The sequence below is a fragment of the Adiantum capillus-veneris genome, chromosome 25 (assembly GCF_014529385.1).
Source record: "Adiantum capillus-veneris isolate H3 chromosome 25, ASM1452938v2, whole genome shotgun sequence".
Lineage (NCBI taxonomy): Eukaryota > Viridiplantae > Streptophyta > Polypodiopsida > Polypodiales > Pteridaceae > Adiantum > Adiantum capillus-veneris.
In genome coordinates this window covers 15,314,833-15,330,525 of record NC_140955.1, presented here as the reverse complement: position 1 = coordinate 15,330,525, position 15,693 = coordinate 15,314,833, and the positions used below count along the sequence as shown (strand labels likewise).

Genomic DNA, 15,693 nt, shown 5'->3' with positions numbered 1-15,693 from the left:
TTCACTATGCAAAAAATAGAGCACTCGGATAGCCTTCTGGGTGCTCTATTTTTGCATATGGATGACATAAACACAAAGGAAAAGAAACCACAAAAAACCCGAATAAAAGTGGTTACCTTTATGTTTTTGTAGATACATTTTGAGCTCTTTAGCTTTGAAATGTGTACAAAATACAGTGGTTTGGTGTTAAAATGATATACATATCTCTTTTTAGAGCTATAAATAGAATTTTATCGTGTCAATCATGCACCTTGGGACACGTGCCCAATGCTCAAATACATGAATAACATTCAAATACATGCATCGTAAATTGTGCAAGTTCAAATTTTACCTAGGTAATTGAGCACTCGCACTTGAACAAGCTTTTTAAAAAATATATACATTAGCTCCATTGCAAACTCCACATTGATTTGCAAAGCCGATTGGAGGCTGACTTACATCGGGCCTCTTCTTTCGCTTCTCATACTGATTCAACCCGGACCTTCACGGTTCCTCCATATTTTTTTGCGATTCTTCAATTAAAACATTTGGATTCTCATTAAAAGGTAACGCAAGCCGTGTCATCCCTACGCTAAATTAGTGTAGTCAAACAAATGTGTGAATACACTGTTTTGAATAGAGACAACATAAGAGGTATCACGATATTTTTTTTAGAAGTGTCGTCCTTATGCGAAAATAGTGTAGCCCGGACTACACTAATTTCGCATAGAGATGAGACAAGTATTATTTTGAAGCTTTTTTGATAGTGTCCTCTCTATGAGAAAATAGATTAGCCGAACACATGTCTGATTATAGTGTTTTCACATAGGGATGACATAATTGGTATTTTTTCAAACTTTTCAGTAGTGTCCTCTCTATGCAAAAATACAGTAGTCGAACATTGGTCCGGCTATACTATTTTCACATAGAGGGGACACAATGTATCTTTTTCACATGGAGGCCTAACGTAGTGTATCAAGGAAATGTTCAATGTATTCTTATATCATTATTTATATCATCTTTCAACTTTACTTGAATGTGTCCTCTCAATGCAAAAGTAGTGCAGCCGGGATGTATGTCCGACGAGACTATTTTTGCATAGAGAAGCCACAAGTCTCTTTTTTGGTGCAATGTCAATAGAATATTTCCCTTTGAAGTTAATGAAGAGGGTTAAGATAGTTTATTGATTAAAAAAACTATTAGTGACTCTATGTTCATAATATTTTCTCCTTTTAGGTCTAATCTAGAAATATGGCAAGGACCAAACAAACTACAAGGAAGGTTCCTAGAGAGAATGTCAAACCAGAAGATGTCAAGGGGACACCAGCTGATTTCAAACCAGTAGAAAAAGGTGAGATCTCAAAGGGGAACAAAGGTGAGATATCAAAGGTGGAAAAAGGTGAGAGATCACAAGGAGATAAGGGAGTTGCATCCTCCAAGCAACAGGGCAAAAAGGGAGCTGGTATGAAACTCCTACCTATGAAGAAAAGGAGATTATCTCAGAAGGTGAGTTACTTGAGGGAGATAAGGAGAGCACAAAAGGCTCTAACAATTGCAATTCAAAAGCTTCCTTTCTAGAGGGTCTGTAGCAGCTTAAGATTGATATGAGATGGACAAGGTGCCTTGGCATGTATGCAGGAGGCTATTGAAGACTTTTTAATTGAGCTCTTCCAGGATGCATACATATGTGTAGCCCACTCTCACAGGGTCACAATGATAGACAAGGATATGATTATCTTGAGGAGATTAAGGTATAGATTCAACAAAATTCTTGAACCAATACCTCTGTAAGATGAGATTTTGGTTGAGAAAACAATAGAGGATAATGTTTTGGAAGAGCCCAAAGTTGACAGGGAGGAGCTACAAACGAATGAACTCAGGGGGATTGAAGCTCAACTCCCTTCAATGCTGAGAGGTGTCAATTCCACATGCTTCTTGGTGGCTGCTTTCTTATAGGATGGCCTCTTAAAATTCCTGCTTGTAGCAGGTACAGGAGATAGGTTTGATGGCAGTAAGTTCCTTGGAGAAAGAATATGGAATTAACATTTAGCTTGTCGGAGGGGACTACATTATTGATTAGGGGCGTGCATCCCAGGACCCATACTATATTGCCCTGGATGTTGAGTGTGTTGAAATCCTCAAAGGTTGGCAAAGAGAGATTAGTGACCGTATTATTATTGCATCCTTGAGGTTTGCCTAACCATCAACATTCTATATGTGTTTTTGTAGGTTATTCATAATTACAAAGTGTTCTTTTGAAATTCTTTATAGATTATTGATGCGTGACTACAAGTTAGATATCCAAGATATGGTGAACCCAACCATATCTCACCATTTGAGAACTGATTGTGAAATAAGGAGTTGGCTATCCAATATAGATTTTGAATCTTGTGAATTCCTCCTCTCTCCCTACCATGAGAGCTATGTTCTATTGCAACCCTAGATCATTTTCATTTTCAAACTTTCATCCTAAAAGCTTTTGACAATGTCCAATGGTCTTGCCATAGCTCTCACTGGAGTCTTATAGCAATCTATATCACTGATAAAACATGTTTCATATTGAACTCTCTTGAGGGCCACCATGGAATGGCTAGGTTGTAATTGTAATTGTCCATAGTTTACCTAGTGCCTCACTTTCAATTATTTTGTAACAATGCTTTGGATATTTCTAAATAGGGTTTCCTGAAGGCTGATTGAGACAATTGAGCTATTTCCTCCTATGACAAGGCTCATGGATGACATGCAAATCTTAAATGTGAAGGTATGGTACTGCTAGGTTGTAAGTAGTTTGAGCTTAAAATTGTGTATTTATTTTGCCTTTTCTGTTTGTGTAGCCACCATTGCAAAGTGAGACTTTATCATGTGGATTGAGAGTGATGACAAATACAAAGTAAGTGGTTGACTACACCTACTGCAACCAAAAATACTATTAGGGTAAGCATTTGAAAATATAAATAGGAAAAGATATTGCTATTAGGGTAAGATAACACACTGATCTTTCTTTGCTAGATCAACTGGAATTGCTACACCAAAAACCATGTTTGGTGGGTAAGGGCAAAGTTGATTAGAAATATGGCTAGTTCCCAAATAGCACTACCCATAGCACCCATTCCCCCAAAGGGCCAAATAAGAAAAAGGAAGAGGCCAGGCACCACAGAGATCAAGGAGGATCCTCTCAAAAGAGCAAAGATAGAGAAGCAAAAGAAGGAAGACAAGGCAAAAGAGGTTCCAAATAAGGCAAAGAAACATGTTGCCCCCATAAAGATCCCTAGAAAATCACAAACACATACCAAAAAGGAGCAAAAGAAGGAGGAGCAAAAGAAGCCCAAAGAGATAGAGCCTGAAGAGGAGCAAAAGAATCCTAAAGAATCCTAAGGAGACAGAGCCTAAGGAGGGAAAACAGACAACAAGAAAGAGCCCAAGGAAAATAGAGGAAGCTAGCACAAGAAAGAGTCCTAGGACTCCCATAACCTCCAAAAGTGTTTTGTAAAGAAAAATTTTGTAAATAGCAAAGCAATACATATTTTACCTCGCATACTCTCTACATACTATCTACTTGATAACATTTTGTAAAGAGAAAACATTACATACTCTCTACTTGAGAGCATTTTGTAAAGAGAAAACATTACAAATTCTCTCCTTGAGAGTATGATGTAAAATTTACAACTTTCATTGGCTCCATTTCTCGTGTAGCTCCCAATAAAGTCTTTCAATCTTTGTTGCAATTGTGGTAGCCCTCGCATTTGTGTCTACATGGTTTTCATAGCCCAACTGTGTTGAAAGCAACATATCAAGGCCCAATCCATAATGCATGCCATCTTCCAACCCCACCCCAGAAGAGCCTAGGAAATCTACCAACCATGGTGGGAGTTCTTTCAAGTAAGTGGAGATAGTGAAAAGTGGATCAGGGTCTTCCTTCTCTTCATTATCTTCCAACTCTTCCTCATCTTCCTTCGCTTCCACCTCTTCCTTATCATGGGATTTTCTATTCTCCTTCTTGCTCACAAGAAATAAAGAAGAGGATCTAGAATACTTACCCATATCTCTTGTCCTAATCCTAAACCGGGTTGGCCTATTTATAGCTTTGTGAAGACATACCATATTGATGACATTGACATCAAACAAGATAAGACATTTGAACCAAAATTTCATTTGTCATTGTTAATATGTCAAGGTACAAAATGTTAGTCTGCCTACAAGAAGAGACAACCATCATTTGTACAAAATGATGGTTTGATACAACCGACATTTGTACAAAAGAGGCTTATGCATGCTTTAGCTTGGAAGAAGATGTACTATTCCTTATGGAACTTTCTTCTCAATCCTCCTCAGGACCTACAATCCATATTAAAAAATAGGAAAAATAAGAATAGATCACACAAAAATTTCTCCATCTGAAAAGAAACTATTTCCTACATACCTTCTTCCTACTAACTATCAGAAAATCAAAAGTTGAAGGTAAATCTATCTCCTCATTCTATAAGTCCTATCTCACTTGGTACAATAAGGACTAGGTTCTTATCTTCAATGTTGCCAAGTGTTCATTTTGCATCCATACATAAATGTCTTGAGTGGGGTTCTCATTGAAATCATCCATGTTTTGATCTAAAGGAACCAAGTCTCCCCCCACATGATACCATCACTATTAAAAAATTGAAATTATGAAGTTTTGGGTATGGATCATGTATTTACAGGTATGGAGCCAGATAACACTTTGCAAAGGACCCCATTCACTGTTTTTTGACTCCAACCCTCATCTACAAATTCTAACACATCTTGAATTTCTAAGCACTTAACCAACATCATTGTTCTAAAGACTTTCACATCAAGCTTTGCAAAGAAATCCACAAAGACAATAATGGGCATAAACATTGAAACTCTGCTTGAATTTCTTGCAATGTTGGCCTTTAGACATTTTTGCATCTCATAAAAGATCTTTCATCTATAGATTTCATGTGCTATTGATCTTGGCAATGGCCATTCTCCACTTTTGAAACTAGGCAGCGTAACCTTGGTGACAGTGCCCAATCCTTCTTTGATTTTGGTGGGACATAAAAATGATAATAAAATAATATCCCTTGTTTTGCCAAAGAACTATGTGTTCTCCCTTTGTAAATCTCTTCACCAATGGATCCATGCCAGCATCTAAAATATCTATGACACACTCCATTCGTTGCCATTCCTCTATGATTGAGGGATACAGGTCTGTAATGAGCATAGTAGAGAACCACAAACCAAAATCATAATAATCTAAAAAACAAGAAGAGAACCAACCACAGACAAGAAGAGAAGTGTGAAACACTTACAGTTAGCTCTATGCAGAGGAAGATTTGAGCTTTTGGATTGCTAGTGAAGCTCCTTGTGCATGTAAACATGCTACACCAAAACCGCTTTCACTGTTTTCTTGGATCCAACAAGTCAAAAGTCTTTCACTCTCTTTGTCCAGCATGATAAGAATGGGTTCTTGGATGAGGCTTTTCTTCTCCTACTCTGTTGCATTATAATCCAACTACCCTTGGTTATAGATATTTGGATCCATTGGTTGTGCTCATCTAAGGTGACATTAAGTGGTGATAGATTCAATGGATGTGCTAGGGCATTTGGATCAGGTGGACTCCATTGCTTAAGGAGAGTAGGATGTAGAATAGTTGAGGGTGAGGAGTTTGGGAGATAAGGATTTAATATTTTAGCTCTATTGATCGGTGCTTGACCTGCACTAGAGGTATGGTGATATCATCCTCTTTATTCTTGTCCTCTTCATCAGCAATGGTTTGAAACTTCGATGGCGTATCTCTGTTTTCGGGCTTTATTTCACCACTAAGTTCTTTGTCTGTCTCTGTGTCCTCATTGTCTGATGCTTTCTTCTTAGATCCTTTTCCTCTTGTCTTTCTAGTGTCAGGTGTCAATAAAGGACCTCCTACCGCCCAAACCGCATGTTTAGACTTGTGCAAAATATCAATCTAACAGTAGATTGACGATAGTAGGGTCAATCATTCCTAGTGCTTGGTAGGCTATTTTGGTCCTCACTGGCCTCCATTCATGTCAGTTTTATTCTTTTCACTGCTCTTGATATTGGCCTCAACAAGGTTTTCAAGAATGTAGTTACCAAAATCACAACGGATAACTCTCTGCTCAATAAGCCCCATCGCCATAACGACGACAAAGTGTAGATATGGTTCCGTGTATCTTGGTGGCTTTTGCACCTTTAGGTATTGGGAGATTAGCCGCAATGGTAGCTCAATTTTTTACTACAACAGATCCTTATATGTGAATTTGTGGCCTTGCTACTTGATGAATGCTTTGTCATTGTCGGCTGTAGCTTCTGACTTCGGCAGCAGATTGTCATTTCCAGGAGGAAGGTGAAGTGCTTGGTTAATAAGGTTAGTGGTGATCCGGACCTTAACCGTCTCCCCATCTTTGTTAGTCAGAGTTTCCTTCCCATTATACTGTATAGAGCTTATCAATTGATGGGCTCTATAGAAGTCCATGCCCCATGGAGATAACCTGAAGAAGGTGTCCAGTTGCAAGCATTCGGATCCCTCGATCACATCTCTTTGCTGATGCAAATTCCACAACTTCTTTGTAAGTATGGTTGTTTTGACTTTGGTTCCGTTGACTTCTTGGAATCTTCCAATGAAAATGTTGGCCGATATCTTTGCGAGCTCTTCCTTTGAAATGTGAGCTTTTTCATTGGATGAGATCTTCACCACTTGGTAGGTGGGAGCCTCACATTGATTTCTTGGTCTTCTGCAAATTCTGGCATCAAAAAATCATTTAGTTAGCTCTTGAACTTGGCCAAAAAGCTGTCGAGAAAGTTTTTTTAAAAAAAAGATTTAATCATAAAATGAAAAATGAGCATAACTTGATAAAAACAAGTCCAAAATTCACCATTGCATCTAGGACAACTACATGCACTAGGTCATATGGTTACAGGTCAGATTTAGCTCAAGGGGTCATGGATTGTGATCCATGTTGGAACACATATTGGAATTTTGATGATATCACCTAATAAAGAATGCTTTGGGGATGCTATGGTTCACTTCTTTTTGGACTTGGATTACTCGTTGGAATTTTATGCCACTTTTTGGAAATTTTCTCAAACTTGGGAGAATTTTGGCATTTTGACAAGGTTTTTGAAGTTCAAATGACTTGAAACTTTGGGGTTGGGCTATTGTAGGCATTTGGGATCTGATGACATGACTTTGGTCTAGACATCTCACAGGGGATCATGGATCGTGATCCTTTTTCTTCATCCTTTTAGGGTGAAACACTGGCGAAGTTATTTTCTGATTTGGAAAAGTTTTTCTCAAATTTTCCAATTTCCCAAGTTATGGCTCAATTTGGTATGACTTTGCCCTATTTGGTTTTGGTTGGCATCTTTGATCCTTGATGGTGATCAATCTGTTTATCATATTGCCATTTTGATGATTTGGAGTCGAGGAAGGGTTGAGACTCTAGCTGTTTGTTGATTTCTACCTCCATTGGAGTCTCTTTGAACCCTTTAGTCTCCCTAGCAAGTTTGACTCATTTCCCAAGAATTTTTTGGCATTTCTTGAGTTAGCATAAGTTCACAAGCTTTTCCTTGACTTTGTACTTTGATCGAAAACTCAATTCCAGTCACTTACACTCTGACAATATTGAACTTTGCATATGAAGCAATTTACATGACCAAAAGCTGAAGTTCTCCCTCCATGCACTATCATTACACTGTACATACAATTTGCACCTAATTTCTGACAAAACTGCCTCTGGGAGACATAGATCGTGATCCATGTTGTAAACCCATTTTGGACCAAACTTCAAGGGTAGCATCTAAACATGTTCCCTAAGCTATTAGTGCTTTTTTTTTCTTGAATTTGGTCAGTTTTTTCAGTTGTGGATCAAAATGACCATTTGGTGACTAAAATCCCAAATTTACTTGGTTTTTTGTGATTTTGATGTCTATTTCACACCAAATTTGTAGAGCACATTCTCCAAGGCATGTACAAACTGGTTGGAGTAAAACGTTTTCTATTTTTCCATGTTGGGGGTCATGGATTGTGATCCATGTTTAGCACTAACTTTTCGTCTTTGAATGCAGCAGTGTACAGGTGCTTTTACCATCATCATTCCGCACTACTTACTTTTGCAAATTGAGGTGGGGGTTCATGGATCACAATCCATGTTCCATCCCATTCTCAAACCGTAATGACATTGTCTGATTTTGCTAGAAATTTGGAACATTCCTATGAACTTGTTTCTGAATTTGGACTTTGTTAGCCCTCCAAAAAGTGCTCCAAAAATTTCCCAAAATCCCTTCCCATATTTGATTGATTCTATTGTTATGAGTGTTTTTGTGCATATTTGACCATTCAACTGTTTATACAATGATAAGGATCAAACATGTGAAATCTGGTGTGGTATGAGGGTCCTGGGTGGCTATATCAAGCTAAAACCCATCGGGGAGCTCTAAGTCAGAAAGCTCTCTCTCTCTCTCTCTCTCTCTCTCTCTCTCTCTCTCTCTCTCTCTCTCTCTCTCTCTCTCTCTCTCTCTCTCTCTCTCTCTCTCTCTAAAAATTCCTGACTACAAATGAGGTTTACCTTGCTCTATTTGCCTATATGTGTCTGGCTTGTCTCAAGTTCATTGTACATACTTACCTTACTTGCCTAAATTTCTCATGTCATATCACCCACGGCTCAAATGGCTTGTCAACAAGACACCTGGTCATTAATTTCCCTTGATTTTGCAATTCTAGTACATTGTAAGTGGGCCCAAATTTCAACACGTGCCAAATCCTTCCATATTTGACATGCTCAAAGATCTTGCTTTGTAGATTTACTGTTTGCTTTCAAAACTTAAATTTGAGTTTCCTAGCTCCGTTTAATTTTAATGATTATTCGGTTACAAAGAAAAGAAATTATTGATCATTATTAGTAATTGGCCAAAAATTTTGCCAAAACTATTCCTCATGCTCATTTGTACAAACTCTCACTCTAGGCATATCGCCTGTCAAAATTTCTCGATATGGATCAGACTATGCCTGATCAAAGAATATTCTGCTAAAAAGTTGATAAAAAAGCAAAAGTTAAAGTGTCAAAACACACTTTATACACTGTACACATAATCTCTCATCATCTTGCACCTTAATATCTTGCAACATGCTACTCTAGATACGGTTACTCCTCCCTTCCCATTTTGAGTCGTCTCAAACAAAGGTTTGTGCAACGTGCATGGGCGCGAACAATGTGTCTGAAGGATCGGGGTGATCCATGCAAGAGAGGGAAGTAGAGAAGGGGAAGAGAAAGAAGAGAAGGCTCTGTGTTTAAGTGGATCTTGTGAGGGAATCACACTTCTCTCACTCTACTTATTTACTTTATAAGCAAGAAAGAATAAGTGGACGGACGCCCGCCCGCCAGCCATATCCGACCACGGGGTGTGAAACCCAACAATCTCCCACTTGAAGGCCAATGTGTCCCAAGTGGATAAAGAATGTAGGGGCTACTATGTACAAATGTACAAAACGTAAAACATGACCCTAGCTTCACCCTACGCCCATCATCTCTATGCAATGTGCCAACCACTCTGAGCTTAGTCTCTTTGTTAGAGCGTCCGCTGGGTTTTCATCCGCGTGAACTTTGACTAACTCAATGTGTTTGCTAGCCAAAATATATCATACCACATGATACCTGACCTCTATGTGTCCCAACTTGGAGTAAAACACAAGGTTCTTTGCTAACGCAATTGCACTCTGACTGTCACAATGTAGCACTGGAGTCTGGTGTATACCAAAATCTCCCACTAGAAGAGATAACCACATAGCTTCCTTACTAGAACTAGAAACTGCAACATACTCTGCCTTAGTGGTGGAAAATGAAGTGCAATTTTGGATACATAATCTCCAAGAAATTTCCACTCCAACGAACAAGAAAACATAGTGAGATGTGGATCGCCTAGTGTCCACACAACCCGCATAATCCGAATCAGTGTAACCAATGGATGCATCACTGCTCCCAAAGCGTAAGCACTTTCTAGCTGAGCCCTTAACGTATCTCAAGATGTGCTTCACTGTATCCCAATGCTTTCTGCCTGGATTTTCCATAAACCTGTTGACCACTCTCATTGCATATGCAATGTCTTGCCGTGTGCTAACCATGGAAAACATAAGACTGCAAAATGCCAAAGAATACGAGACCTTTTATATCTCTACCTTTTCAACATCTGACTTGGGACAATCATGCTTGCTAAGTTTTTTGTATGTTGCCATTGGGGTACTCAGTGATTTTCCCTGTGCATATTAAAACATTGCAAGACCTTGTGAATCTCCTCTTCTTGCAAAAGTTCAAGTATACCACGTTTGCGATCTCTCTTGATACGAATACCAAGAAAGTGATGTGCATCACCCAAATATTTCATAGCAAACTACTTGCTTAAGTCATCCTTGAGAAGTGTAATCTCATCTTTTGACTTCCGGCTCTCAACATATCATCCACGTACAACATCAGAATGATGGGGGAGCCATTGTTCAACCTCTTTATGTACAAGCAGTGATCCTCTTGGCTCCTTATGTAACCCTGTGAGACTGAATGTACTTATCAAACTTAATGTACCATTTTTGTGAGCCTTGCTTTAATCCATACAAATCTTTCTTGAGTCTACACATCAGTTTTGCTGGTGTTGGCTTCTTAGACTTTATCGCAAAACCTTATGGTTGTTTCATGTAAACATCCTCTTCAAGATCCCCATGAAGAAATGTTGTCTTCACATCCATTTGGACCAATTCCAAGTCCTCAATTGCTACTAGACCAAGATGCAATGTAGTCATCTTGACCACTAGAGAAAAGATTTCATCAACATCTACGCCTTTCACTTGCTTGAACCCCTAGCAACCAATCTTGCCTTATACTTAGGCTCGGTAGCACCTCTGACATATTTCTTCTTGTACACCCATTTGCATGTCAATTCCTATTTATCCACAGGTAACTCTGTCAAATCCCAAGTTTCATTGCCTAAAATCAAGTTTTACTCAGATTGCATAGCCTATTCCCAATTCACGCTATCGTCCATTTCAATGGCCTCTTTGTAGCAAGTGGGTTCACCGCCGCAATCAGTGACTACCAAATAGTTCAATCTTGGCTCAAAACACTCAAGTGCATGAGATGTATGAGCAGATCTCCGAAGTGCCTGATTATTGTATTATACTCTTTCTGTAGCAACATGTGTGTGTACCACTGAAGGTGCATCAGTAGCACGTCCAACATTCCATGTAACTGGCGGTGCGAAGACATCCTCAAACCGTACTATCATAATAACTAATATCTAATTCTCCTAAATTATTTTCTCATGGTAAACTGATCATTTAATATGGGAAAGTACCAGGGGAGAAAAAGCTAGAATATTGGTTAAGCTGGCAGACTAGCCACAGTATGGATCCAAAGGAGGGAAAATAGGGATCCAAAGCCGGGGGCCATCTACAAAAGAGAAATGTGCAACAATGGGCTTCAAAGACCCTAAGGTTCAGCCCATTAAGACTTCCAAAATCTAAGGTTCCAAAATTCAAAGGTTATGTCCCATGGTCCAACCCTAGGGAAAATTGAATGCTTTGATTGTACACACAAGTCTTTGCAGCTCCTACATAGGAGGGGGCGAGCCCTTTTAGTAGGGGATGAGAGAGAAACACACACACACACACACACACACACACACACACACTCATGCAAGCCCCTTTACACAAAGGGCATAGTGGACACATGTCAGGTCCCTAGGCCAATTGCCCACAAGGTGCACTCAAATCCTATTGGATGGCCATAGAGGTGGACCAATGAGAATTAGGCTAGATTAAATCTAGTTTAATTCATTTTAAAACACTTGACAAAAGAAACAATAAGAAATAAGCTCTGTGGAAGACTATTGGATAGTCTCCCAAGGATACAATGAGCATTCAGCAGCCAAACGGCTTGCCTGATTCCTATTGGCCAGAAGACAAAGGGGTCCAATGAGAGTTTAGTTGAATTATTTAATTACCTAAAGCTCTCACAAAAGGGGAAAGGGGGACACATGTCACAAGGCTATCACTTATGCTTCTCAATTATTATTTGCTAAGATTTGTAGGGTCCAATGAGGTGCCAGCAAGAGTATTTTGCATGAGGGGTCGACCAAGAGAGAGAGGGGGCTGATTTTGGCAAGGCATTATCACACACACACTCACACAATCTCATGTGTGAATCAAGAAGACTCTCTCTCTCTCCTTCTCAAGATTTAATGGAAAGCTCATCATCTACTCAAAGCTTGTGAGAAGGGATGCCTACACCAACAACTCTTGGCTTTATGATGCAAATCCCACCAAGAGCCAAGCTTCAATGCATGCTCCTCTCCTCTACCATACTAATTACTAAGCTATGCTAAGCTTTTATGAGTGATTATGTGAGGAGATATACTTCTTTCTCGTAAGACTACTTCTTCTTCCTCTCAATATACTCTCATACCCCACTAGCTCTCATCATCTTCGAAGGTGTGTGAGGTCTTGGGTATGAGACCGTGAGGGAATTGATGTTGTGTTTTATAAGTGTTTACTTAGTGCTTGAAGCTTCCATCTTCATTGCCCTAGCTAGCTACTGAAGCAACACAAAGAATTGTATTGTAAAATGTCTCCCTTGATGGGGAAAACCTATAATACAAAGCCTTTTGGAGGAGGGACCGGCTTCATGTAAATGCGGTCCTCAACTGTTGCATAATTTCTCTCTCTTTTGAAATATTGTTCATGCCTATCTAACTAGGTTTTATGATTTTTGTTGCTCTCTCCATCCAAGCACTCTTGCTATGCTCATTATGAATCTATTCTAATGAAATTCTCACTATGTTCATGTTATTTTCCACTACACACAAGTTACTAGGCCATTAAATGTTACATTGGTATAAGAGCACAAGGTTTCTCTTTTCTTGCTCAAGAAGGGAGGTCCTCAAGATAGCTATAAATGGTTGGTATTATTAATTATAATTGAGTAAGTAGAGTAGGGATTTTTCAGCCTTGGAGTGCGCCTGCCTTCGTGCAGATAACAGGGTATCACCATCGAGAGCTATGGTCTTAATAGTGAAGTCCTACAGGGCTTGCCTACGGCTTAACCACTATTAAGCTATTAGAAGCTTGACAGGAGCCGGTATTGTTTTGGTGTTGAAAGACCCTCTCTTCTATTCCTTGCAAGTACTGATATTCAAGCCACGGGTATAGTAGCTTGATATTCACGCCACGGGTATAGTAGCTTGAGTTCTTTTCTAAAGGGGTAAAGAGAAGTAGCAAATAGGGCTTTAAGTGGCAAAGTACACCTAAAAAAGGTTTACACCTAAACGTTGTTAGAATGGCTGACAATAGTAAAGAGAGTGAAATTAATGTTGATAGCTTTGCTTTTGCTAATGAGCAGGCTACTAATGATGCCCCTATGCTTATTAACTACTTTGTTTCTAGGCTTTAACAAGCCATGGGCAATCCATCCCTCCATGTGAAGTGCAACGGCAGCTACGTGCTCATGGGATTCTCCAAACTCCCCACCATGACTAGAGAGTACCTAGGAAGCCTCCTTGCGAGACTCCCAAAAGAGGCCTCTCTCTGAATTGGGAAGTAGACAATCCATACGAAGGGCTCAAAAATTTGCTTCTTGATGACACATCTCCTTCCCAAGAGCCCCAACCAAAATAACGAGAAAGAAGTGAGTCTCCTACCACCTCGACAGAGATGGCTCCACAAAGACGGCGGGAAAAATGCTCTCCATCACCTCCTGAACGGAGAAGACCATTGCACACTTCTCCACACCATAATTCAAAGAGGGATGAAAAAACACTAGAGAAGAAAAAAGCAAGAAAGAGGTCACCTCTTCTTCATCTTCTTCATCCTCTTCCTCTCATGAAGAAAGTGATGGTGCAAACAAAGAGGATCAAGACAAGAAAAAGGCGAGAAAGAGGTCACCCTCTTCTCCATCTTCCTCAAATTCTTCATCTTCTAAAGAAAGCGATGGTGCAACTTTTGAACCATCAAAAAGAAGAGGCCATAGGAAATCCTATGCCATGTGGAAGAGGTCGTCTAAGCTCAAGAAGCTCAAAGAGGGAGGAAAGAGCATCTCTTTTCTTACCTACAATGGCACCTTTGGTGCTACGGACAAAGTCTTGGCTTTCATCCAACAATTTGATGTGGCGTTTGGAGATGAGGGCTTCACGGAGTCTTCTAAGCTACGCCATGTAGCTGTGCACTTTCAGAAGTCTGCCAAGAAATGGTGGTCTAGCCTACGGAAAAACAGTGAAGGCCCATGAACAAGGAAAGCTTTAAGAGCTTCCATTGAGGCGGTCCGGGGCAGGCAACAAGAGAGGTGACCTCTAAACACCCCTCAAGGCTCCCGTACTGCTCAATTGGGGTTGGGGAAACCACAAGCACAACAAAAAAACAAACCCACAGCCAAACCCAAACAAAATAGGGGCACCACCTAGTTATGGTATTCGAACTAGGATGCAAGAGATTTTTTCACAACCAAGAAGATACACCACAAAACACACACACAAGCAACTTCACACCAAGACACACACAAAATGGACCAGAGAGAGCTAGAGAAAAGGGAAGAGAGAGAGGAATGGATCTTGCATAATACCTTATTTGTGACTTGCAAATGGAGATGGTTCGTTATGATGCTATCATAGAGCTTGTAAAAAACTCACTCAATGCTTAGTGATTGCTAAACATTGCCAAAACACACACACTGTCTTAGGGTGTGGGAGATCTCTCACCACAATACCCTCTTACAATGGACACAGAATTGGCAATGAAAACACACTAAAACACTTTCTAAAAACAAGATCAACCCCGCCGATAGAAACTCAAAATGCACAAGTCACCTTGAATTCACCAAACCGTATTGCACAAATGGAAGGACGAAGATTTGAACGTCGAATCACACCTTAGATGCACCAAACCTCAATTTATTGATGATGAAGGAGCATATACAATAGTGGTTTTGAGATTTTTGGAACTCACGCTCTCTCACTTGCGATGTGTAGCTTGAAAGCTTCTCTCACACTAAAAGTGAAGCTCACAAAGTGGTTGCTACGCCTCAGTCTCTCCTCACGCATAAAGTGTTGGGGTGCTACGTGAGATATTGGAGGTTGTTTTACAAGAAGGAGAGGGGCCTATTTATAGGTTCGAGAACCCTCATTAAGATTATTGAAAATCCTAATTTACAAGCTAACAAATCAAGATTATGATTTTTTTGAATATCAAAACATTGAGGGCCTTCTTTGTCTGCTTGAGTCATGGATGTGGGCTCAAAAGAGAGCATTATTGATGAAGATAAGGTGAAAGTAGAGTTTTAAGGAAGGACACACACACACACACACACACACACACACAGATAGATAGAGAGAGAGAGAGAGAGAGAGAGAGAGAGAGAGAGAGAGAGAGTGTTACTATGCACATATCTTGAGGTGAGGTACCTTTTATGGTTAGGTCAATGGCTATTTTGTGTTAGTATGTTAGTGGTTAGTGTTAGTAATCACTAGAAAGTTAATGATATATTTACAATGGGTAGAATGGGGTGGATGGTTGAAGTAAGATGGTTGAATGAAGTGAGTAAATCCTTGTGATGGTGAAGCTTGAAGAAGTACTTACTTGTGCCGGTTCCCAAAATGACTATCGATCATCTTCTTTGTCTTCTCTTCTTTACGCCACCGCCGCCAAGGTTGATTATCACGATGAAAAT

General features: G+C 39.7%; 1 pseudogene; it reads left to right on the top strand.

Moving 5' to 3' along the window:
* Window positions 1-1,230: 1,230 nt before the first annotated feature.
* Window positions 1,231-3,469, top strand: LOC147424453 (uncharacterized; annotated as a pseudogene).
* The last annotated feature ends 12,224 nt before the right edge of the window (window positions 3,470-15,693 follow it).